Raw genomic sequence first — 23,612 nt, forward strand, 5'->3', positions numbered from 1 at the left:
CGCATAAACTTATTTAAGGTAATTAAAGAGAATCTACAAGAAAGAACAGCAGTGAGAACAATTCAAACATCACTCACATTCAATTTGGTAAATATATTGTACTTATGTTTTCAATAGCTGGCTGTATGAGGGTGGTTTCCAAGTCCATTCTTTTAGCTGTGTGGTGGAAGACTGCCAACTTTGCCTAAATTCTCCTGAGCGGTCACTCCCTGCAATTCTACTCAGGGTAGGAGTAGATGCTGGAGAGAGTGGCCTTCCCTCTGGCCTCTTCTGTGACTTGTCTGGTTCTGGGGTCAATAAGTGTTTGGGTTCAAAGGGCTTTTTTCTTCCCAAAGTAAATAGAAGGAATGGAGATGTGAAGAGTTCAAGTCACTAAAGGGGAATATATTGTCAGCTTACTGTAATTTACTTTACCCATTTGCTGGTCATTTTCTATTCATGTCATCATTCATTGTATTTGTTATTGCAGGTGTTAGGTGCAGCACTGAAGTACACAGACAGAAAAACAGCCTACTAGTCACTTACAGTGATGTGGGAGTTTTGCCAGCCCAAACATGTATCCGTAACAACATGGTAGCTCTTTACACCAGAGCTTTATAAAGGTAACAAAAGGAGTAACCGACGGTAGTAATGATTGAACCGACACTGCAGAATAAGAACTGCAAACATTTTACACTATCTGGTTGATATATGACTACAAATAGATTCATTTCCAATCCCTCTTTACTCTCGTAAAAATCTTAGCCAGGTGTGCAACAGAATATCCCCATAATTGAGTGAATTCTCCTCAAATTATCCAAGTTCTCCTGGTTCTACACGGGAGCCGGCTCCAGGGTTCTCCTTGAGAGGTATCTCTTTAGTCACGAAGGTAGCTTACTTTGGGGAGGAAAATCTCCTATACATCGATACTCTTGGGAATTGGCGGCGAATTCCTGCCCCTCATTTCCAGCGCCTGGGGAATGACTTCCTGCTGGCACCAGGCTCTGATCTCCCTCCTATCCGTTCTCATTCTGAAACTGTCCAGGGGCGCACATGGGAGGGGTTTTATTTCCTCCTGGAGCAGAAATGGGGGCCAGGCTAAAAAGAGATCTCCCCCGTGGGCAGAAACACGGATGCCCTACGACGGTGTGAAGTCCTAACTCTCTCCCTCCCTGCTCCACCCACATACTCCTGCGGGGCTCCTAGGAGGTCACTGTTCAACCATCTCGCCGGCCCGAGCATCTGGGCCGTGACGTCATCAACACCCGCCCACCGCGCGCCCGAGGTTGACAAGGTCACGGAGGGCAGACTTGTAAAAACTGTTCAACTTGGTACCGTCCACGCTGAGCGCCTCTCCCTCGACGGCAGGGTCTCGTAGGTAAGCCTAACATAACCTAAAAGAGGAGAAAGAATGAGAACACACACAGGCCAAAAACAGCTAAATACAAAATCTGTAAGTGGCACTTTAGCGGGAAGGAGCTTGGATATTTCCAAGTATGCTTGGGGGAAAAAAAAAAGTCTAAAAGGCTGAGCAAGCATCGGGCGTGGTTTCAGCAACAAATGAAAAAAAAAAAAGTAAATTGTCCTAAATTAGCTAATTACTAAAATCCAAGCTGAAAAAGGTTTGAGATTTAAACTAAAATGAACTCTTAAGTTACTTTAAAAGTGTAGGGAGACTAGAAATGGACAAGGGCTAATAAGGCTCAAAACTAGGTAGAATACAAACCCTGACAGAGAGGGAGGCAAGGCTTTACATTTCTGGATCCTGACCTAAATATGCCTACAGTTTTACAAGAAAATGTATTTTTCTGTTATAAATTTTGTTTGGCATAATAGAATATCCAAAAGAAAAATATTATTATGTATTTGGAAACTTAGGTATGCAATGATTTCTTTTATACAAGGCAAGATAATGCCATCTTAAATCTTCAAAATGAGGCTTTTAAAAAGAACAGTAAATCACTAACAGAAAGAGGCTTGGTAAGAGAAATCAACATATCAGTTTAGGGTTCTGGATGCACCTCAGCCTGTGTTGGTAGAACGCCTACACGTTTGGTTTATACTGTCGTTTTACACATGAGTTTCTAGAACCTCAGGCATTCACTGGAGTAGTCTGCCTGTCAGTCCGTCAGTGCCATCCACCAGGTTTTGTGCTTAGAGCATTGACAGAGCGCCTTGGGTCTGCTTTTCTACATTTATGAGGACACATTCTCCCCATGAAAGTGTTTTGTTCATTTTTTCTCTGCTCATCGTTGACTTTTGTCTGTATTTTTCTGGTTCTGCAGATAAATACAGAATGATAAAGACACTAATTTTAATTCCACTTTTTATTTTTGTACTTGTGTGTGTCTTTGAATAATACAATGCTAAAGTGATAGTATTGTCATTCTAACAAGGTCATTTAAGCAGTTATCCAACATTATGCCTTATAGTTGATTAAATAAAAGCGTTAGGACAAAATCTACTAGTTTTAGAAAAGAAAAAAGTACATTTCCAATAGATATGTGTCTGTAGGTGTGTATATATATATATATGGTAAAGTGTATGTAAACAGATCTTCTTTACTATGACAACTTGTTACTGATGTTTACTCCTGTCAGATGTCATGATCAGGTAAGCTGCATTGCCCTAAAAATGTAAAACACAATGGCAAAATTCTCCCTGCTTCCAAAGTTTCATCCATTATGCCTATGAGAAAACTCATTTTGTTTCTATGTGTAAAATATGAACCTAATTCAATACCAAATATTTCCAACAGCCTTTACATACATGTCTGCATAGTGAGTTGTCTTAAGTACTTACTGTAAGCATATTGCTAGAAATTATGTCTCTGGTTTTGCAGCCTTGGGCTCCCAACCTCTAAAAACAAGCAACCAGGTTAGCTGCAAGTAAAAGTTAGAGCCCTGAGCACCTTAGAGAAGCGTTCTCTAAACTCTGTGCTGTGGGCAGCAGTGAGAACCGGTGTGAAAGCCTGTGTTTGAAAAAGGGGGGAGGGGAGGAGGTAGAATTCCTTGTTATAAACATTTTGGGAAACATTCTGTATCCTCCCTGTTGGAGATTCACAACATACATTAACATATTAAAGACTCTTACATTTATGCTCAATTGGTTTTCAACAAAGGTGTCAAGGGAATTCAATAGGAAAAGGGTAATCTTTTCAACAAATGGTACTGGGACAATTGGATATCCATGTGCAAAAAGATATATTCAAATGAAGTATCCCACCCTATTCAAATTCCATCTAAATGTTAGAGCTAAATGACAAAACTTTTTTAAAAGAAAAGATAGTAGATCTTCATGACTTTCTTAGAAATAAAAAAAAAAAAATCACAAGCAGTAAAAGAAAAAAGTTGATAAGCTGAACTCCAGCCAAATTTAAAATATGTGTGCTTAAAAAGACACCAAAACAAAATGAAAAGAGGGAGAAAATATTTGCAGCTCATATCCAGAATACCAAGGAACTCTTGCGGTGCAAGAAAATGACCCAATTTTAAAATAGGCAAAAAGTTTGAATAGAACAAAGATACATATGAGTGACCAATAAACACATAAAAGGATGCTCAACATTATTAGCCATCAGGGAATGCAAATCAAAACCACCATTGAGTAACACTACACAACCACTAGGATGACTAGCTGGTAAGGGTATAGGGAAATTAAAACTCTCTTGCACTGCCGATGGAAATGCAAAATAGTGCAGCCATTTTGGAAAAACAGTTTGGAAGTTTCTTTAAAAGTTAAATATAAATTCATTGTGTGATTTACAACTTCAATCCGAAATATATACCCAAGAGAAATACAAAAAGTTGTTCAAACATAGACTCCTACATGGATGTTCCATAGCATTATTCACAGTATCCAAAAACTGGAAACAATCCAAATTTCCATATACTCATGAATGGATTAAAAAAAATGTGGTATATCTATTTGGAATAGTGTTTGTCAGTAAAAAGAAATGAAGTCCTGATACATGCTACAAAATAAATCAGCCTCAAAGCCATGCTTAGTGAAAGAAGCTAGATACAAAAACCAAATATTGTATGGTTCCATTTATATAAAACTTCCAGAAGAGGCAAATCTATAGACAGAAGGTAGATTAGTGGCTGCCTAGAGCTGGAGGTGGGAATTCAGAGTAATGGCAAATGTGGGAAGAAGGGATGTTTTTGAGGTGGTGAAAATGTTCGAAACTTAGATTTTAGTGATGGTGGTACAACCCTGTAAATTCGCTAAAAATCATTTAGTTGTACCCTAAAACAAGCGAACTTCATGGCATGTAAATTATACTTCAATGAAGTTGTTGTTTAAAGGAGAGGGTGTTCTCTGCTTAAAACAGTTTGAGAAACACTTTAGGTCTCACATCTTGGAGATTCACAACATATATTAACATATTAAAGACCAAGGAATGCTCTAGTAAAGAAACTTATTTAATTTTTTAATCCAGCATAAACCAAATTTATGTGACCACAGAAACTTTAAAAAATTACATCAATTAAACCCTTTCAAAATGAGTGTTGAGGGAAACATAATTAGGAATTCCTGAAAGTATTTCCCTTTATTCTCTATCCCTTGACTTCTCTAAGCCCTTATGTCCAATAAATGGCATACGCTAGATTAGTTCCTGAGATTTTTTTTTAAGCAAAAATAAATATAGTTTATATAATTAGTGAGTCCATACAAACCAGCAGCTGCAAAGGCCTCCCCCCTCCACTATGACTGCCACTGTGTGTACTGGCTTTCTGCTGGGGTGTCAGGCTGAGATTAAACAGTAATTATAATTGAAGCTGAATGCAATTAATTACATAATTGTGAGTTGTTCCAAGTTAATTCCACTACTAAAATTACATCATAAAATTAGAGCATTAAGAAGGATTACTGTCAAAAGTAAGTGTGAGTCAAGTACCTGACTCATGTGTGATTTATCTCCAAAATACTTGGCTCATATTTGAAACGTGTGTAACAGTTGAATGACAAACATGCACTCAATAGATTCTCTGTAGTCCTTAGTTAAATAATTGGTGTAGACTGTACATCTCCGGGCTTCCCAGGTGGTGCTAGTGGTAAAGAACCTGCCTGCCAATGCAGGAAACTTAAGAGATGCAGGTTCGATCCCTGGGTCGGGAAGATCCCCTGGAGGAGAGCATGGCAACCCGCTCCAGTATTCTTGCCTGGAGAATCCCATGGGTAGAGGAGCCTGGCCGGCTACAGTCCATGGGATAGCAGAGTCAGACACGACTGAAGCAACTTAGCATGCATGCATGTACGTATAGAGTCCTGAGCCTGGAACTACCATTGGGGAAAAACTGGAAGCTCCGGATGAACATGTCTGCTGTTTCTGAAGGGGAAAGAATGATTGTTGCATAGAAGGTGAGGAAAATTTGATTAGAACTGTTTACTTAACGAAGGAGAAGAGGAATTTTTTAAAAAGTGTTAACAAGGTGCATTCTGCAGACAACTATCCCATACTTTTTTGTCAGAGAGAAATGATTGTGGGATGAGAAATGGATAAACAATTTGTTATACCCAATTTGTTAATTATAAATATATAAAATTTATAAACAATTTGTTAATACTTTGGTATTAACAAAGAACTAGTACAGCCACATATCAGGACTTTGAAATGGATTTGCTAAGAAAAAAATACTTTTTAATGATACTTTTCAGGAAAAAAATGGCTTCAAGCAAGGCACAGATAGTGTGATTTGCCCTTTGTTTTTATTGCAAATGTATGCCAATAATAATGATACTGATGGATTTAAAAGATGTCAGCCAGAATTTCAGAAATATTGGTTTTCATATTTAAAAATGAATATGAGTTTGATGAAATTATTTTGAATTCATGCAGGGTAGGAGGCAAAATTAACATTTTAAAACAACACTGTATATAAATTTTTCATTAACCTATTATTAGTTACTTGTAACTAGAATCTTTTTCAACAAGCGTATACTGAACAGGAAAACCATAATCATCCAAGATGAAATTACTTAAGCAAGGCGAGAAAGATCTTCTTTTTGATAATCTCTAAAATCTGAATTTGTATTCCAAGTACACATATAAATTACAGTTTCATAACATGCTTATGAGAGAAGTTCAGTTCAGTTGTTTCGTCATGTCCGATGCTTTGTGACCCCATGGACTATAGCACGCCAGACTTCCCTGTCCATCACCAACTCCTGGAGCTTGCTCAAACTCATGTCCATCGAGTCGGTGATGCCATCCAACCATCTCATCCTCTGTCGTCCCCTTCTCCTCCTGCCTTCAATCTTTCCCAGCATCAGGGTCTTTTCCAATGAATCAGTCCTTTGCATCAGCTGGCCAAAGTATTGGAGCTTCGGCTTCAGCATCAGTTGTTCCAATGAATATTCAAGACTGATTTCCTTTAGGATGGACTGGTTTGATCTAGTTGCAGTCCAAGGGACTCTCAAGAGTCTTCTCCAACACCACAGTTCAAAAGCATCAATTCTTCAGTGCTCGGCTTTCTTTATGGTCCAACTCTCACATCCATACACGACTACTGGACAAACAATAGCTTTGACTAGATGGACCTTTGTCAGCAAAGTGATGTCTCTGCTTTTTAATATACTACCTAGGTTGGTCATAGCTTTTCTTCCAAGGAGCAAACATCTTTTAATTTATGGCTTTAGTCACCATCTGCAGTGATTTTGGAGCTCAAGAAGATAAAGTTTGTCACTGTTTCCATTGCTTTCCCATCTGTTTGCCATGAAATGATGGGACCAGATGCCATGGTCTTTGTTTTTTGAATGCTGAGTTTTATGCCAGCTTTTTCACTCTCCTCTTTCACTTTCAGTAAGAGACTCTTTAGTTCCTCTTTGCTTTCTGCCATAAGGGTGGTGTCATCTGCATATCTGAGGTTATTGATATTTCTCCCTGCAATCTTTTTTTTTCTTAATTTATTTATTTATTTTAGTTGGAGGCTAATTACATTCCAGTATTGTAGTGGTTTTTGCCATACATTGACATGAATCAGCCATGGGTGTACATGTGTTCCCCATCCTGAACCCCCTTCCCACCTCCCTCCCCATCCCATCCCTCAGGGTCATCCCAGTGCTCCGGCCCTGAGCACCCTGTATCATGCATCAAACCTGGACTGGTGATATATTTCACATATGGTAATATACATGTTTCAGTGCTATTCTCTCAAAGCATCTCACCCTCGCCTTCTCCCACAGAGTCCAAAAGTCTGTTCTTTACATCTGTGTCTCTTTTGCTGTTTCACATGTAGGGTCATCGTTACATCTTTCTAAATTCCATATATATGCATTAATATACTGTATTGGTGTTTTTCTTTCTGACTTACTTCACTCTGTATAATAGGCTCCAGTTTCATCCACCTCATTAGAACTGATTCAAATGCATTCTTTTTAATAGCTGAGTAATATTCCATTGTGTATACGTACCACACTTTCTTATCCATTTGTCTGCCGATGGACATCTAGGTTGCTTCTATGTCCTGGCTATCGTCAACAGTGCTGCGATGAACATTGGGGTACACGTGTCTCTTTCAATTCTGGTTTCCTCAGTGTGTATGCACAGCAGTGGGATTGCTGGGTCGTATGGCAGTTCTGTTTCCAGTTTTTTGAGGAATCTCCACACTGTTCTCCATGGTGGCTGTACTAGTCCCTGCAATCTTGATTCCAGCTTGTGCTTCATCCAGCCCAGCATTTCGCATGATGTATTCTGCATGTAAATTAAATAAGCAGGGTGACAATATACAGCCTTGACATACTCCTTTCCCAATTTGGAACCAGTCCATTGTTCCATGTCCAATTCTAACTGTTGCTTCTTGACCTGCATACAGATTTCTCAGGAGGCAGGTAAGGTGGTCTGGTATTCCCATCTCTTTAAGAATTTTCCACAGTTTGTTGTGAGAGAAGAGCAGGCCAGAAAGGCTGCAGATACCTAGCCCGATACCACTTGGGAAACCCAGAATACCCCCTTTCTCCCAACCACTTCAAGTTAATTTGATTTTTGTTCAAAGCCTAACTTTTGTTTGTCTCAACACTTGTCTCTTACATCTATTTTGCAAATTCCACTTCTACCACTTACTGGCTTTCCTATGCTAGTTTTAGTTTTTTTTTCTCTCAAAACCAAGCTTAGCTCTGACAGTACCACATCTTCATTTATTTTTCATTGCTCTTCAAGTAGACTGATTCTCATTTCCTCAAAAACAGCCTTGCAATTCCTGCATTTGCCCTTTTCTAAATGAAAAAGTAAGATATCATTCATGCCTCCTTATAAACAGAATGCCTTTTTAAAACTCCACTTTGTGTGAAGGGTTGAAAATGTGGAGGGATTAGCTGGAGAAGTCAGGCAAAGACTCTTTTGAGGAAAATTAGGATTGAGAGTAGTTTATCTATAAGGGGACTGTGTCCACTGTTATGATAGATGTCATCTCTGTGTGTGTGCCAGTTGAATCTGAGTGATATGACATGGGAAGGACCTCTGTCAAGACTTTCTCCATCCTTATGTGTCACTTAATTTTACCCTGTAGCTCAAAACAATCTCTATTCTCTGCTGCTGGATTTAAGCATTAAGTACTTACCAATTGGTTTTTCCCCCCCTTTCCTTTTCTTACAATTTTATTAACAGGTATGGTTAACTTAGCAATTATATCATTATTATAATATATATATAATCACCTTTACAGAATGTAGAGAAAAATAAGGAAAAGTTATTATACTATCATAATGCAATCATTGTTAGCATTTTAAAATGTTTCTTTCCTTTTCCTATCAGCTTCTTTGCATTGTTGTAATCACAATTACTTACAGTTTGGGGTACTGTTCTATATAATAAGATCTCCCTAGTTGCTAAATGTTCTTTATAATCATAATATGTAAGCTCTGCATAATACAATATTCTTGACATTCTTTAAAAAAAAAATGTGATTAGGATTCAGATTTGTAGTTTGTTTAAATTAGCTTGCACTCAGAGTTGAAGACAGAAAAGAGGAAGGAAACATTAGAGGGAGGAGCAGAGGGTCTCAATGTCCAGTTCTTCCAACTTTATCAGGGCAGGTATCCCACTTCCAGAGAGTAAGTAGTTTGTTCAATTGGATAATTAAAGAAGTACACCCCTGTTGGCCAAAGTCAGACTACTTGTGAACTTGACAGCTGCCATTTTCAAAGTCAAAAACAGGTAGTTTGACTTAAATGGGAATAAAAGGAAAATTAAGATCTAATTTAGGCCTTTTGTTCTTAATAATAAAAAAATAGCTTACATTTTATCTTCACTGAAAAGCCAAAGCAGTTCTACCCAAGGTTAAATGCTGTGGTATTTTCATAGATTGAAATGGTTGATAAGACCCAAGTTGGTTTCTTCAATCTCATTTTTCAGTGCTTCCTCCCAAATAATGTATTTCATTGTTAATATAAAAGTGCACTGTTGTACTCTCGAAAGAACTTGGCAGTTCATAAATAAAGAATAGAAAAAAAATATGCAAATCTCTGCCAGCCTCCAAGTCCCTTAAGGTTAATTTAACTGTCACACGTAATTTCCCAGGAAAGAAAGCAGCCTATGTCCGTGAACCAGCCAGTTAACTCATCCATGCTTGCATCGCACATTTCACTCCTGTGTAATTTTTTCAGCACAATATGGTTTACTGTGTCAAAGGCATTGATGAGGTCAGTAACCACATTCTGTCCACACTGATTATTTAGTTAGTTTAGGCAAATCTTCCTGCAGCAAGTTAACAGGTCCTTCATTATAAGATCACAAAATACCAGCATTAGATAATTAAACTTCCATACCTATAACATGTTTCTTAACATATCAGTAAGACATTAGAAGAGGTTGTCACAATCATTCGGTAATCACTGAAAATATTGCTTTCTACCTTCTCCCTCAGGGAAAAAAGAAAAAAATCCAGGCATCACAAATGCATTTTTAGTGTTTCTGTTTGAAATTTAATGGGCTCTAATTAATTTTCCAGGGACTGTTTGTCCTAGTTTGGGCTCATCCTGCTGTTTCTAATCCTACTTCCATTTCCATGATGCTCCTCAATACACCTGGATTAAGAACAGGAAATAGAAGGAGGAGGGTGTGGTTCTGAAGGCCCTGAGCCTTCCCTCCATTTCCATTGGTATGTGAACTAGTGGTATCTGTTCTGCTTATTTATTGCTGCACAGCAAGCTACCTATTAGTACAGGGCAGTACAGGATGTAGTGTGTGCATGTTCGGTGGTGTCCGATTCTTTGTAACCCCATGAACTGTAGCCCGCCAGGCTCCTCTGTTCATGGGATTCTCCAGGCAAGAATACTGGAGTGGGTTGCCATTTCTTTCTCCAGGGCATCTTCCTGACCCAGGGACTGAACCTGCATCTCTTGTGTCTCCTGCGTTGGCAGGTGAATTTTTTACCACTGCTCTACCTGGGAAGCCCATAGGTACGTATACGTGGCTTAAAACAATTATTTTGCTCCTGAATCTACAATTTGGATAGGGCACAGGGAGGACACCCTTTTCCTTCTCCTCACAGCATCAGCTGATGACAACAGCTCAGGGCCAGGAGTGTCGTCCAGAGATTCACTCCCACGTCTAGCAGTTGATGCTGGCTGAAACTGGGACTTCAGCTCGGGCTGTTGGCTGGAACACCTGCATGTGGCCTCTCTGTGAGCCGGCTTGGCTTCCTTGCACAAAGGCTGGCTTCCAAGAGCAAGTGTCCTAAGAGGACAAGGCAGAAGTCCAAGGCATTTTCTGACCTACCTTTGGAAATTATATGGCACCACTTTCCACTATACTGTATTGATTGAGGCCATCACAGAGGTTGACCCAGGTTTGAGAGGTGGGGACACTGGCCACACTACTTGATGGGAGGAGTGTCATCTTCTCACCAAACAAGGAGTGGAATATATCATGGTGGTCATCTTTGGAAAAGAAAATCTTCCACAGTTGCTAACTAAATCATTCAGATGAAATATCCATTTAAAAAAAGGACCTGCTTTTGAAAATATTTAGGTACTACTATTGGTATCTAGGTACCATGATGTAAATGTTGGCTCAGGTATAGTGCTGAGCAGTATCCTAGAAGCTAGAGAGTATGGCATTATCCTTACCTTTAAAGAGTGTGTAATCTATTGGAAAAGACCTGAAGTAAATAATTACAATTATATGTGTAAATGCAATAATACAGGTAAATATTGATATGTATGTGAAAAGAAAATTTCATCTCATTCTTGACCTTCCCCCTCCCCGCTCCTCCTCTCCCTCCTCCCCTTCTCTCCTCCCACTTCTTCACTCCCTTCTCCTCATTGGTAACTACTCTAGTTGTATCTCCAGGTTAACTTCTCATGTAATATATCTGAATAGGTCATACTTGGCTTAGTCACACTTTAATGACAAAAGAGAATGACATGCTGAAGATTATGAATTAGTGCATAATATATTTTATATGTAATATCTAAATACCTGATGTTTCCACAAGACATTTGAGTGTTGGCTTCCAAATCATTATTTACCAATACATATGCATTTAATAAATGAAAAATAAGCCTTTGTCATTGTTCTCAAATAGCATTGTCTCTCAAAGTATTAAAGTGTTCTTAATTACTCTGGAAAGAACATTTAAATCATGTCTATGTGAGATCAAAGGTGGTTTTGGATTAAAAAATAAATGTACAAATTTTTTTCATCTATGCATTTTTAACATGAGTGAAATAGTTTTATGCAAATAGTTCTGAGACTTTTTTCACTTACAAATTGATGAACATTGAAATGTTACTGCTTATGGACATTAAGATGTTTCCTGCATTTCACTGTTATAAACAATGGTCTCTCTGGGTAGTAACTGTGGATTGTTTTGACTTTTCTGTAGGTTTTAGAATTTCATTTTGGAAGTAATATGAAAATATATCCTGGGCTTTAGAAAAAGATACCAAAGTGCAGATGTATACGATAACCAGATACATGTCACTTATTATATAAAAGGTGGTTCACATTTGGTTTCAATTCTATCTCCCATTTCATTTCAAAATGTTTGTTTCTAAGGGGAGTCTTCCAGGAAAAAGACTTCTGATTGGTCTACTCTTCACTTTTATTCCAACTGGGCAAACAATATAGGAGTGAGGGAAACATTTGAGTAAACAACTAAGAACAGATTGGAAATAGTGTCCCTGTTTGGACAACTTTTAAAGAAATACCTTCGTGCACGTGGATTTATTTATCTGTTAGAGAGCTTAGATTATTTTCTTGTCTAAACATGTACCCCTTGAGACTTAACCAGCAGTCTAGTGGTTAAGATTCTGTCTTCTGATGCAGGGGGTTGCAGGTTGGATCCCTCATCAGGGAGCTAAAAAAGACCAAAACATAAACAGCAGAAGCAGTATTGTAACAAATTCAATAAAGACTTTTTAAAAAAGTGTACCCCTTGTTGGAAGTCAGGGTAGTGGTTACTCTTGGATGGAGAGAGAATAACTGGTAGGGGTCTGGAGATGTCAATCTTGGAGTGCTGGTAATGATGTTTCATAAAAGGGCTACATGCTACGCACAGATGTCCTCATTTTGGGAACAATTCATCAAGCTGTACACTTTTGTTTCCTGTATATTTCTATGTATATATTATTCTTCAAGTACAAGTTTAAAAATAAAGGGCCACGCGTGAAAGATGATGTCATTTTGGCAGGCCCAAAGGAAAAAAAATCAATGAAATAAAGGGATGAGGCAAGAGGACTTGTAACTGAAGTAATTTCAGGACAACTTGCTATCTCTATGTCATTCAAGAAAATGAGAAAAGGTAGCTAATGAAAAAATGCCCACCATATCAAATAATATTTTTTTACTCTTTGTAATAAATTTAATAATATTTCAGACTTTGACTGTTATGCTTTGTTTTATCCATAAAATGGTCAGCAGGCTTTCCCAGATGAAATCTTTCACTTCCTCACCCCATTGCCAAACCCACCAACACCTTACTACGTCAATTAATCATAACCTATCTTGACCTCTCCACTGGTTCCTTTCCCTCAACTTGATAAAAAATTCAAATCTCTTCCTATTCTGGAAAAATATTTGCCCACAACCAGGCTCGTTCCCCAGTGTTTGCCCTCATCTTCTGCCATTTCTTCCTACTTACAGTCTCCATTTCCTCTGTATTTAACTATCCCTTAACCCTCTACAACTCAAAATGGTTATGTGAGTCTGTTGCACTATTGTAATCATTTGTGTTCCCCATCTGACATTTTCATATTAGCAGCAGTGAAGAGACGGTGTTCATTCCTCGTCTATTAGCAGAGCCAAATACAGCATCTTCCTTTCTGAAAATTGCATTCATTGTTACCACCAAGAAACTGTTGAGTAAGTGATTACCCCAGTGCCGTGATGTAAGGGCACATTTGACCTCCTTCCTCACGCCAGCACTGCACCTCCCTTGCGGTTTAGATCTCTGACTCGAGTTTCCTTAGAATTGGTTAGTTCTGTGAGCTCTGGAATCTAGCCCACCCATCACTGTTTTCCTAATAACGAACTCAAGTGTCCAACTCATGGTAGGGACTTCATAGCTATTCCTCTAATAAGTGAATGAGGGAATAAGTGAATGAATGAAAAAGAAGTATGGAAATAATCTGAAGTAGATTGGCAAAGTTCTTGAGCCAGGTCCAGAGAGAAAAACCTTTCTGGTTTTCATCCTTTGCTGCACCATAGACTAGCGCAGTATTTTTCAAATTATTCATTAAGATCAACTAGTAAGTTGTGAAATCAACTTTGTGAGTCAAAAATGACATTAAAAAATAATTTTTATTTACTTATATTTTTGGATGTGCTGCACAGGGCTTTTTCTCTGTTGTGGTTAATAGGGGCTACTCTCTAGTTGTGATGCTTGGGCTTCTCAGTGTGGTGGCTTCTCTGGTGGAGCACCGGCTTTCAGGTACTCAGACTTCAGTAGTTTCAGCACATGTGGGATCTTTCTGGATCAAGGATTGAACCCATGTTTCCTGCATTGGCAGGCAGATTCATATCCACTGAGCCACCAAGGAAGCCCCCAAAATGACATTTTAAAGTGCAATAGGATAGAACAAAACAAGTAGAGGGAATAGAAGAGGATGAAGTAGAAGGGAATGGAATAGAAAATATTAGTGACTTGCAAATAGTAAAGGAAAGCAATATTTCATAACACTTTTTCTCTGTTATATGCATACATGTAAATGTCTATTCTTAACTTCCATATAAAGTATTTCTTATGTGTGTCAGGGTGAAAAAACTGGAAAGCTACTTCCCTAGTAGCCTGTGCAGGATAGAGTTAATGGAGCTTCAAAAGTAGATAGCTGTGAAAGAGATTAGGTTATCATAAAGATCAGCAAAGTTTGACCTGCTTATTTTTTTTTTTTAATTTTTGGTTATCGTTTGGTATTTTTGGCAGCACAAAGTCTTCTAAACAAGTTAATCTTCAACTCAGAGGTACCGTTCACTTTGAAATGTCCACAAATGCTTTTTGAAATAGGCGATGGATACATCAACTGTCTGTATAGAAGGTATTACTGTAGCAACGTTGCAAAAAAAAAAAAAAAAAGACAAAACACACACACGGGGCTCAATATAGAAATAGCATGTTACATTTTTGTGTGAAAAAATAAAGTTTCAATACATTTCAGATATACATATATGTGACATCTATTTGATTCTTAATTCTTTACAAATGTTTTCTGGGTTAGGTCTGCCTTTATATTTTCTTTATCCATTAGTAGTTTCTTAATAAAATCTCACTTTATTTTTATACTACTTAGTATATCTAATTTCCCAGCTATCCTTCCAATCAGATTTAGCCAGTGACCTTCATTGCAACCTGTTCACTTTGATTCTCTTTGACCATGATCCTGTAGTTAAAATTTACATTCTGGCACCTATTATTGGGTCTTGCTCTGGACACCCATGTCTCACAAGAGGCAATTCCCAAAGCCTTAGCCAAGGATGAGGGGTAATGTGGTGGCTTCCATCAGCACCATGGTGGGGATGATGTCCTTGCCTGTAAAGGCAGTTGTGGGGCAACTTTACCTGAATCATATGGACTAAGAATGGGAGGAAGGATGACATCGGAGATTTTGAGAAGACAAAAAACCAAATCAGGACTTCCCTGGTGGTTCAGTGGTTGAGAATTCACCTGCCAATGCTGGGGACACAGGTTTGATCCTTGGTCTGGGAAGATTCCACATGCGTCAGAGCAACCAGCCAGTGTACCACAACTACTGAGCCCGCACTCTAAAGCCCAGAAGCTGCAACTACTGAAGCCCAAGAGCCCTAGAGCTGGTGCTCAGCAACAAGAGAAGCCATTGCAATGAGAAGCCCGAGCAAGCACTGCAACTAGAGAGTAAGCCCCCAGAGATTTCTGCCACTGGAACTATTTAAGTGCAAGCCACGTGCTATTGTTTGCAGTGTGAGGGCAAGAACGCCAGCACTGGGAGGCAGTGGATGAGCCCACAGCTGCAAGGCCCTTTTGTCTCCTAGAACCTGTTTCTAGGTGTTCTTCCAAAACTCACAAACAGGCAAAAGACTTTTCAACTTCCTGGCATGACTAAAGGCAGAGTTATCTGTTAAAGACCTGAAGGCACTCAGGGGGCTCTCCGACAGCCACTGATTTTTACAGATGAGTAAGATAACTCACAGAGAAATGTGGACAGAAGTGTTTTGCCTTTGCTGTTTTCTCCTTGGGCTTTTAGAGACCTGTACAAGAAAAAAGGGTCAAACTCTATAAACTTTGTATCTGAAAGCCCTGTAAGAATATTCCAGGGAGGGAGGTTGAGGGGAGTTGCTTAACGGGTACAGACTTGCAGATTTGCAAGATGATAAAGTCCTGGAGATCTATTTCACCATGTTTTCTCAACCCTACTGAACTGAATACTTTCAGGTGGTTCAGATGGTACATTTTGTTATCTGGTTTTTTTTTTTAAACCACAGGAAAACAATATCTTACTGTGTGTTTTTAAAAATACTATTTAAGTAGGAAAATTTTTAGATTTAAAATTTCATCATTACTCTTCAGTAGTCCCCAGAGTAAACAGGGGTTAGAAATCAGATTGAAGAGTCTTGAAGTCCTATGGTTGTCATCTTAACAATAACAAGGGTTACAAGAACCCAGGCACCCAGGACATTTAACAGTCTTATTCAAGTTGCAGCATGGGCGCAAAATACTATTAGTCATCTCACTCGATAAACAGGGAGAGTTGGATGAAATCCATGGGTTAGGGTACAGTTTTCATGAGTGCCTACTCCATGCTAGCTAATGAAGAGCTGAGAGCCAGAAAAGGAATTTGGTAAATTTTATAAACTATAAAGGGATATGGCATAGTTAGTGATAATATGATGGCCCCTTTTGCCATTCAAAATAGAGTTAAAAGAGATAAATGTAAATTACACATTTTTCCCCATTAAGCTAAAGTGCACCATGACACTTGGTAAATTAATTTTCACGACATAGGATTTAACAAGATATGTGTAGAAAACACCCAGCCCAGAGCCAGACACAGAGCACAGGCTTTTGTCTCTTCTATTTCATAGTGTACCTGGAACAATGCTTGGCATGTAGTAGACACTCAATACATATTTCTTAAATAAATGAGTAGTATGGACTTAATAAATGCTAGCTAACCTTAGATGGTAAAGAATCTGCCTGCAATGCAGGAGACCCGAGTTTGATCCCTGAGTGGGGAAGATCCCCTGAAGAAGGGAATGGCAACCCACTCTAGTATTCTTGTCTGAGAATTCCATGGACAGAGGAGCTACAGTCCATGGGGTTGCAAAGAGTTGGACACATTGAACGACTAAACACTTTCATTTCACTGTCACGTTCAACAATGTCTTAGATTTCCAACATGAAAAAAAATAGCTCTCTGTGAAAGATGTGATCAAGATGACAACACTGGAACTAACTGCAGATCAAGATATTGTGCAGAAGGAGACTGTTGTTAAAAATTCAGATGCAGTAAGAAATATAGTGAAACCTATGAAAGATGATATAGGAGAAGCAGCTTTTGGAAACCTGAGAACATTACTATAGGTGGTCGTATACTATGTGAATGGATAGTCTTCTCCCACTAATGCCTGTGGGTTTCAGACTTTCTCTTGTCTATTATAAGTGGAGTGTTAGTTGCTCAGTCATGTCTGCCTCTATGCAACACCACAGACTGTAACCTACCAGGCTCCTCTGTCCATGGAATTCCCCAGGCAAGGACACTGGGGTGGGTAGCCATTCCCTTCTCCAGGGGATCTTCCCAACCCAGGGATCAAACCCAGGTCTCCCACATTGCAGGCAGGTTCTTTACTGTCTGAGCCACCAGGAGAGCCCTTTTCTTAGTGCCTCAGTTTATTCAATATTCATTTAACACACATTTAGTAAGTGCCAGGTGCTGTGCTTGCCCCAGAAATATGAACACCTAAAAACCTAGGTTCTGTTATTTAAGGAGTTCACAATGGCGGGGGCGGGGGGATGCAGACACACAACTAAATATCATAACGTAATATAACAACACAATGGAGCCACATAGAAGGGTCTGATTAAAGTTGTCCAGCTGTGTGAGGAATGGAAGGGGTGGAAGCTTAGAGCAATGGTTCTGACCTGAGGGAATCAGAATCCGCTGGAGGGTCTGTTACCACCTGTATTTAGGCACCCCAGCCTCCTGTACTCACTCCCCCCAGAGGACCCAGTGGGTTCTGAGTAGGGCCCAAGAATCTGCATATCGAACAAGTTTCAGGTGATCTTGCCATCTTTGAAAATCACTGGCTTAGGGTAATTAAATTTAGTTGGCATTTAAACCAGGGCAGAGAAAATAAGACATTTGGCATTTTCAGTTACAACAGCTGATTCAGGTATTGAGGAACCCAGAAATCCAACTTAGAGATGACAGTTCTGGCTGTGAGCTCTTGACTGTGAGAAGCACCTTAGCCATCGTCTTTCCTTGTCAGAGTGTTTGGCAAAGGAACTATAGTAGAGGCTTTTAGAAGTACTGCTTCTGCTGTGAGAAAATACTGTTGTTAATAAAACAGAAAAGAGGAACAGGGCAGGCTGGCAGGAGCTCTTGGTTCTTAAGGCGGGGAAGTGATAATTGCAATCTAAAAGCAGTATATGTCCTGAGGTGTGCCATCTTGATGACACAGTGCTGGGTTAGGGTGTCTTCCTGCCAGCCTGCTAGCATTAGGACTCAGCCACCACGTGGTCTGAGGAGACAGGGGTTCCCTCTGCATCTCATACTGGTGCAGAGTCGGACTCCACCCAATGTGATGGAGGGTGTCAAAGATCATGTTTTGTTGTTTAGCAGCATTATTCCACTCTGCATCCCTCCCACACCCACCTCAAGAAACCTTACTTGGACCCCAGAGCACTGAGGCTGGGCCACAGGAGAGACAGGAAACTACTATCTAATCCTGAGATCAGAAAAAGTAGAAATGCCAGAATCTGAGAGATACCTCAAGAAAGTTTCAGGGAAACCACAAGCTTGAGGGACTTAAGGGTGGGGAGCTGGAGGCAGACAGACCTGCGTTTGAGTTCAGCCCAGCACTTTATTTCCTGTGAGTTTGGAAATTTTGCTTAAATACTTTCTTAGCCTGAGTTTTCTTTATTTGTGATTGTTGGACACTGAGGTTGTTTTCATTTTTCACAACTGTGTACAATACTGCGATCTCTATCTGTACATACATCCTTGAATTAATCTACGATAATTTAGAAGAGATTCCTAGAAGCTGCATCACTTGGTCAAAGGTATGAATTCAGTGCATGTGGTCAAATTGTTTTCCTGACAGTTTTCAGCATTTTACTTATATTAACAGTTTATGGGAGTGCTCATTTCCCAGCATCCTGGTATCATAATATGTTACTCACTCAGTTGTGTCTGACTCTTTGCGACCCCATGGGCTGTAGCCTCCCAGGTTCCTCTGTCCATGGGATTCTCCAGGCAAAAATACTGGAGTGGGCTGCCATTTCCTTCTCCAGGAGATCTTCCCAATCCAAGGATCAAATCTGGGTCTCCTGCATTACAGGCAAATTCTGTATCATCTGAGCCATGAGGGAAGCCCCCTACATATCATGGGTAGTTAATAAAAAAAATCTTGATTTCATTGATGTTACATGAAAAATGCATCCTATTGGGTTATGTGGCAATGCTGCAACCATTAATGAAGCTGAATATTTTCCACACATTTATTGGTCAGTTATATTTTTTGTCTTTTGTTGTGAATTGCCAGTTTATGGCCCATACCTATTTTCTGTTTGTATTTTCCTTATGGTTTTAAAAGAATTCTTTACACACAAACAAGAGTAAATTTTTATGTCATAAATTTACAATCATTGCCTTTTTATTTTTATGATGACCTTTTATATTTAGAAGTTTTAAGTTTTATGTGAATGGAATAATTTCTGATGCTCTTTGAAATTGCTTACAGCATGCATTCCTAATGGTTTGGGGGAGGGAGCATTTATATTACACACAATTACTTTGGACCCTTATCCATGGATGGCTCACGTACAGATATTATAAAAGTATAGCGTATAGAAAAACCAGAAATGAAGGAAATCACTCATATATTTGGTTATAGGATTCAATGTTTAATGTAGAGGCCGATATATAAATCAACCCAACTCTTTTTTTTTTTTTAGTAATTTCAAATTATTAATATGCTTTTAAAATAAATATCCAATTTAAATAAATTAAAAAATTTTTTAAAATATGCTTTTATATACATGTATCAGCTGTTCTGGTGTTTAAATATATAAATAAACCAGTTCTTCTTCACAGAGATGATGTAATGTTCTTTTCCCTGGAACTAGCAAATACACAATGTATCAACAAATATTGCATGATTTATTCAGGCTACCACAACAAGGGAAATATGAATGAAGACTAAGAATAGTATGAAAATTTTTTTCCAATATCAGATAGGCTGCTTATGTGTAAAGGAAATAATATTAAATGCAATTGAGATAACTAAAACTAGACACATGTAAGCACTGTGTCTATTATTTTCTTTTCTTATTCTCCTTTAAGCCCTCTGGCTCCTAGCAATCAGAACTGAGTAAATAATGTGTTGTTTGATATATATATATATATATATATATATATATATATCAGTAAACATATAAAAATTATTAATTGGAATAGAATTGCTTTACAGGGTTGTGTTGGTTGATACATATATTGTTAAATGTGATATGGATCATATAAAGAGGATCCAGAAAAACACAAAAGAACAACAGACGAATTAGTTTATTTCTGGGCCTGAAGGTAGTGCCACAGCTGAATGGTCCTGACCAGTGGGCTCCTTGCATAAATCATTCCCAGGATGACTGTCAACCCATTGTGAAGAGGATTAAAAGGTTAGAAATGAAAGCTTCAGAAAAGGTTAAAGCTTGGGTTGGAGGGACTAAGGCTTCAGAATTGGCTCAGACCTATTATTTAATTTCATTCTGCCTAAGGCAAATGATCCTACAAACACAGATGACATATAGCTAATAGTGTTTGTTATTTGAGTGCTTGATAATGGAGGGGTAGAAAAAAAAATTTGTTTTTTTATTCCTGCCCTTTTTTTTCATTGTATAGGTCCAAGACTCCTGTGTCACATGGATCCCATAAAGTAAAAGGTATCGTGGAGGACCTTTTCCCTTTTTCTCAGGTTAAATAACCTAACATTTTAACCAAGAAAAGACACTGATAACGTGAGGATATGAAAGGCTTTCCTTTCCACCCCACAGAGGACTGAGAAAAGGAGAGATTGAGTAAGTGAGGAATAACGTTCTGACTCTGGTTAAATTTGTACACAGACCAATCCTTAAAAAACTGAATAAATTTAAAAAATCTAGGGAAATATTAAAATATACCAACCCCATCTCCATATTTTAAAACAATCCCCTAACTTGCAGGGAGCGGCCTAGGGAGCGCACCCATGGCCCTGCTTGAAACGCGTCCCCACCAGTCACTGAGCCCAGGAGATGGGCTGTGGTGACTGGCCAGGCCCAGAGCTGGGATATGGAGGAAATGTTCTGGGGAACCGAGCACAGGGGTCACTGTAATGCACCTCAGAAAGACAGAAGCAGAGCCGTGGTGAAGTGTTTTTTCTTTTTAAGTAGAAAATTTTTAATTGAATTGTAACACATATAGGAAAGCACACAAATTTTAACACCAATATAGAGTTCGATGGATGTTTACCAAGTGGAAACACCCATGTAACTATCACCAAGGTCAAGAAATGAAACATAAGGTTTGAATTTTGTATTCGTTCACTTAGGTCTTTGTTCACTTAGATCTTGATTGGCTTTGTTGAGCCCCTTTTAGGGCCTCTTTCTATATACGTATACATTCATGCTAAGTCACTTCAGTCATGTCTGACTCTCTGCGACCCCATGGACTGTAGGCTGCCAGGTTGCTCTGTCCATGGGATTCTCGAGGCAAGAATACTGGAGAGGGTTGCCATGCTCTTTTCCAGGGGATCTTGCCAACCCAGGGACTGAACCCATGTCTCTTACGTCTCTTTCACTGGCAGACACGTTCTTTACCACTAGTGCCACCTGGGAAGCTATTTCTACATATCCTTACTCAATAAATGTTTCCTCAAAATGGATAAATCATAATCACCAATGCTTGTAATTAAAGAGTTCATTTAATCTTCTAAATAATAAATGCAGAAATCTTTTGCTTTTCATGATTTTTCTCTCATTCTAGGAAATATTCCTTCAAAAAAAAAAAAAAGAAAAAGGATATGAAGTGACCCTCAAAACCTTTATGTCTTCCCACCATTTGTCCATCAGCTGCCTGCCTTCAGTTCCCATGTTTTGGAGTTTTGTTTGTGTCCTTATTTTCTACAGTGCTATAGAATAAGGTCAATGGCTTAGTAATTATTTATATTTTGCTATATTTTTTTACGTTTATGTGTTTAGTCAGAAGTAAAGTTTTTAGAATTATACCAAATAATATCTATGCCAGTGTGTTTAAGTAAAAGGTAATAGATCTATGTTGTTTTTTTCCCCCAAATACAGGCATCTCGGAAATACTGCCAGTTCAGTTTCAGACCATGCAATAAACAAATATGAATATCGAAACAAAGTGGGTGGCATTTAAATTTTGTGGTTTCCCAGTTCATATATAATTTATATTTACACTATTCTGTAGTCTATTAAGTGTGTAATGGCGTTATGTCTTAAAAAACTGTGTGTGTGTGTGTGTGTGTATGTGTGCTCAGTTCTGTCCGACTCTGTGACCTCGTGGACTGTAGCCCACGTGGTTCCTCTGTACATGGGATTTCCCCAGCAAGAATACTGGAGTGGTTTTCCATTTCCTACTCCAGGAGATCTTCCCGACCCAGGGATGAAACCCCAGTCTCCTGTGTCTCCTGAATTGGCAGACAGATTCTTCACCACTGTACTACCTGGGAAGCCCAGAAAGCAGTGTACTACATACCTTAATTTGAAACTACTTTATTGCTAAAAAATGCTAACCATCATCCAAACTTTCAGTAAGTAATAGTAATAACATCAAAGATCACCATCCCAGATCACTGTAAGAAATCTAGTAATAATGAAAAAGTTTGAATTCTTTCAAGAATTACCCAAATGCGACACAGAGACTTGAAGTGACCAAATGCCATTGGAAGAATGGTGCTGAGAGACTTGCTTGACTCAGGGTTGCTACAAACCTTCAATTTGTAAAAAATGCCATATCTATGAAGTGCAATAAAATGATTACAGGTAACCCTGTAATTAGTTTCTAATGTAATAAGTGTTTATGTTAAAAGTTTGAAAACCACACAGGTAAGTATAAAGAAACTGATAAACATTAATCCCACCACATAGGAATAACCACTTCAAACTTTATGATCTTTGCAGTATTTTTTTGTTTATATGTATCAGTTCAATTCAGTCCAGTCGCTAACCTGTGTCTGACTCTTTGCAGCCCCATGGACTGCAGCATGCCAGGCTTCCCTGTCCTTCACCAACTCCCGGAGTTTACTCAAACTCATGTCCATTGAGTTGGTGATACCATCCAACCATCTCGTCCTCAGTATTCCTCTTCTCCTGCCTTCAATCTTTCCCAGAGTCAAGGTCTTTTCCAAAGAATTGACTCTTCACATCAGGTGGCTGAAATAGTGGAGCTTCAGCTTCAGCATCAGTCCTTCCAGCGAATGTTTAGGGTTGATTTCCTTTAGGATTGACTGGTTTGATCTCCTTGCAGTCCAAGGGACTCTCAAGAGTCTTCTCCAGCATGATTTGAAAACATCCAAATCTTTGGCACTCAGCTTTCTTTATGATCCAACTCGCACCATCTGTACATGACTACTGGAAAAACCATAGCTTTGACTATACAGACCTTTGTTGGCAAAGTGATGTCTCTGCTTTTTAATACACTGTCTAGGTTTGTCATAACTATATATATGTATACTTTTTCCCACAAAATCCATAAACTCTATCAGTTATATACACTGCTTTTTTCTCACTTACTTTAAAATCTTATGGTTTTGCACTTCTAGTCATAAAAACACATGAGAAATATAAGTAAAATTAAATGTATGCATTATTCAGTAGTATTCCACCTTGAGGAGGCAAGGAAGGCTGTGGAATCAGAGGAACTCTGTAGAATCAAGAAACATTTGAAGGAAAAAAAAAGATACTATGAAGTCCTAATGGCCAGCTCCTAGCTGCAAACCAAGAAAG

General features: G+C 38.8%; 1 long non-coding RNA gene across 2 annotated transcripts; it reads left to right on the forward strand.

The window, feature by feature from the left end:
* Nucleotides 1-1,267: 1,267 nt before the first annotated feature.
* Nucleotides 1,268-22,008, forward strand: LOC145511563 (uncharacterized). 2 transcript variants are annotated; one of them, XR_014057948.1, is made up of 3 exons: nt 1,268-1,357; nt 10,285-13,285; nt 20,509-22,008. It is a non-coding gene; the product is annotated as an uncharacterized LOC145511563 (long non-coding RNA). The 2 variants fall into 2 exon arrangements; XR_014057947.1 differs by lacking the exon at nt 20,509-22,008 and having other exon boundaries at nt 10,285-10,380; nt 10,473-11,504.
* The last annotated feature ends 1,604 nt before the right edge of the window (nt 22,009-23,612 follow it).

This window comes from Giraffa tippelskirchi, chromosome 6 (genome assembly GCF_054371585.1).
Source record: "Giraffa tippelskirchi isolate mGirTip1 chromosome 6, T2T-mGirTip1v1.2.pri, whole genome shotgun sequence".
Taxonomy (NCBI): domain Eukaryota; kingdom Metazoa; phylum Chordata; class Mammalia; order Artiodactyla; family Giraffidae; genus Giraffa; species Giraffa tippelskirchi.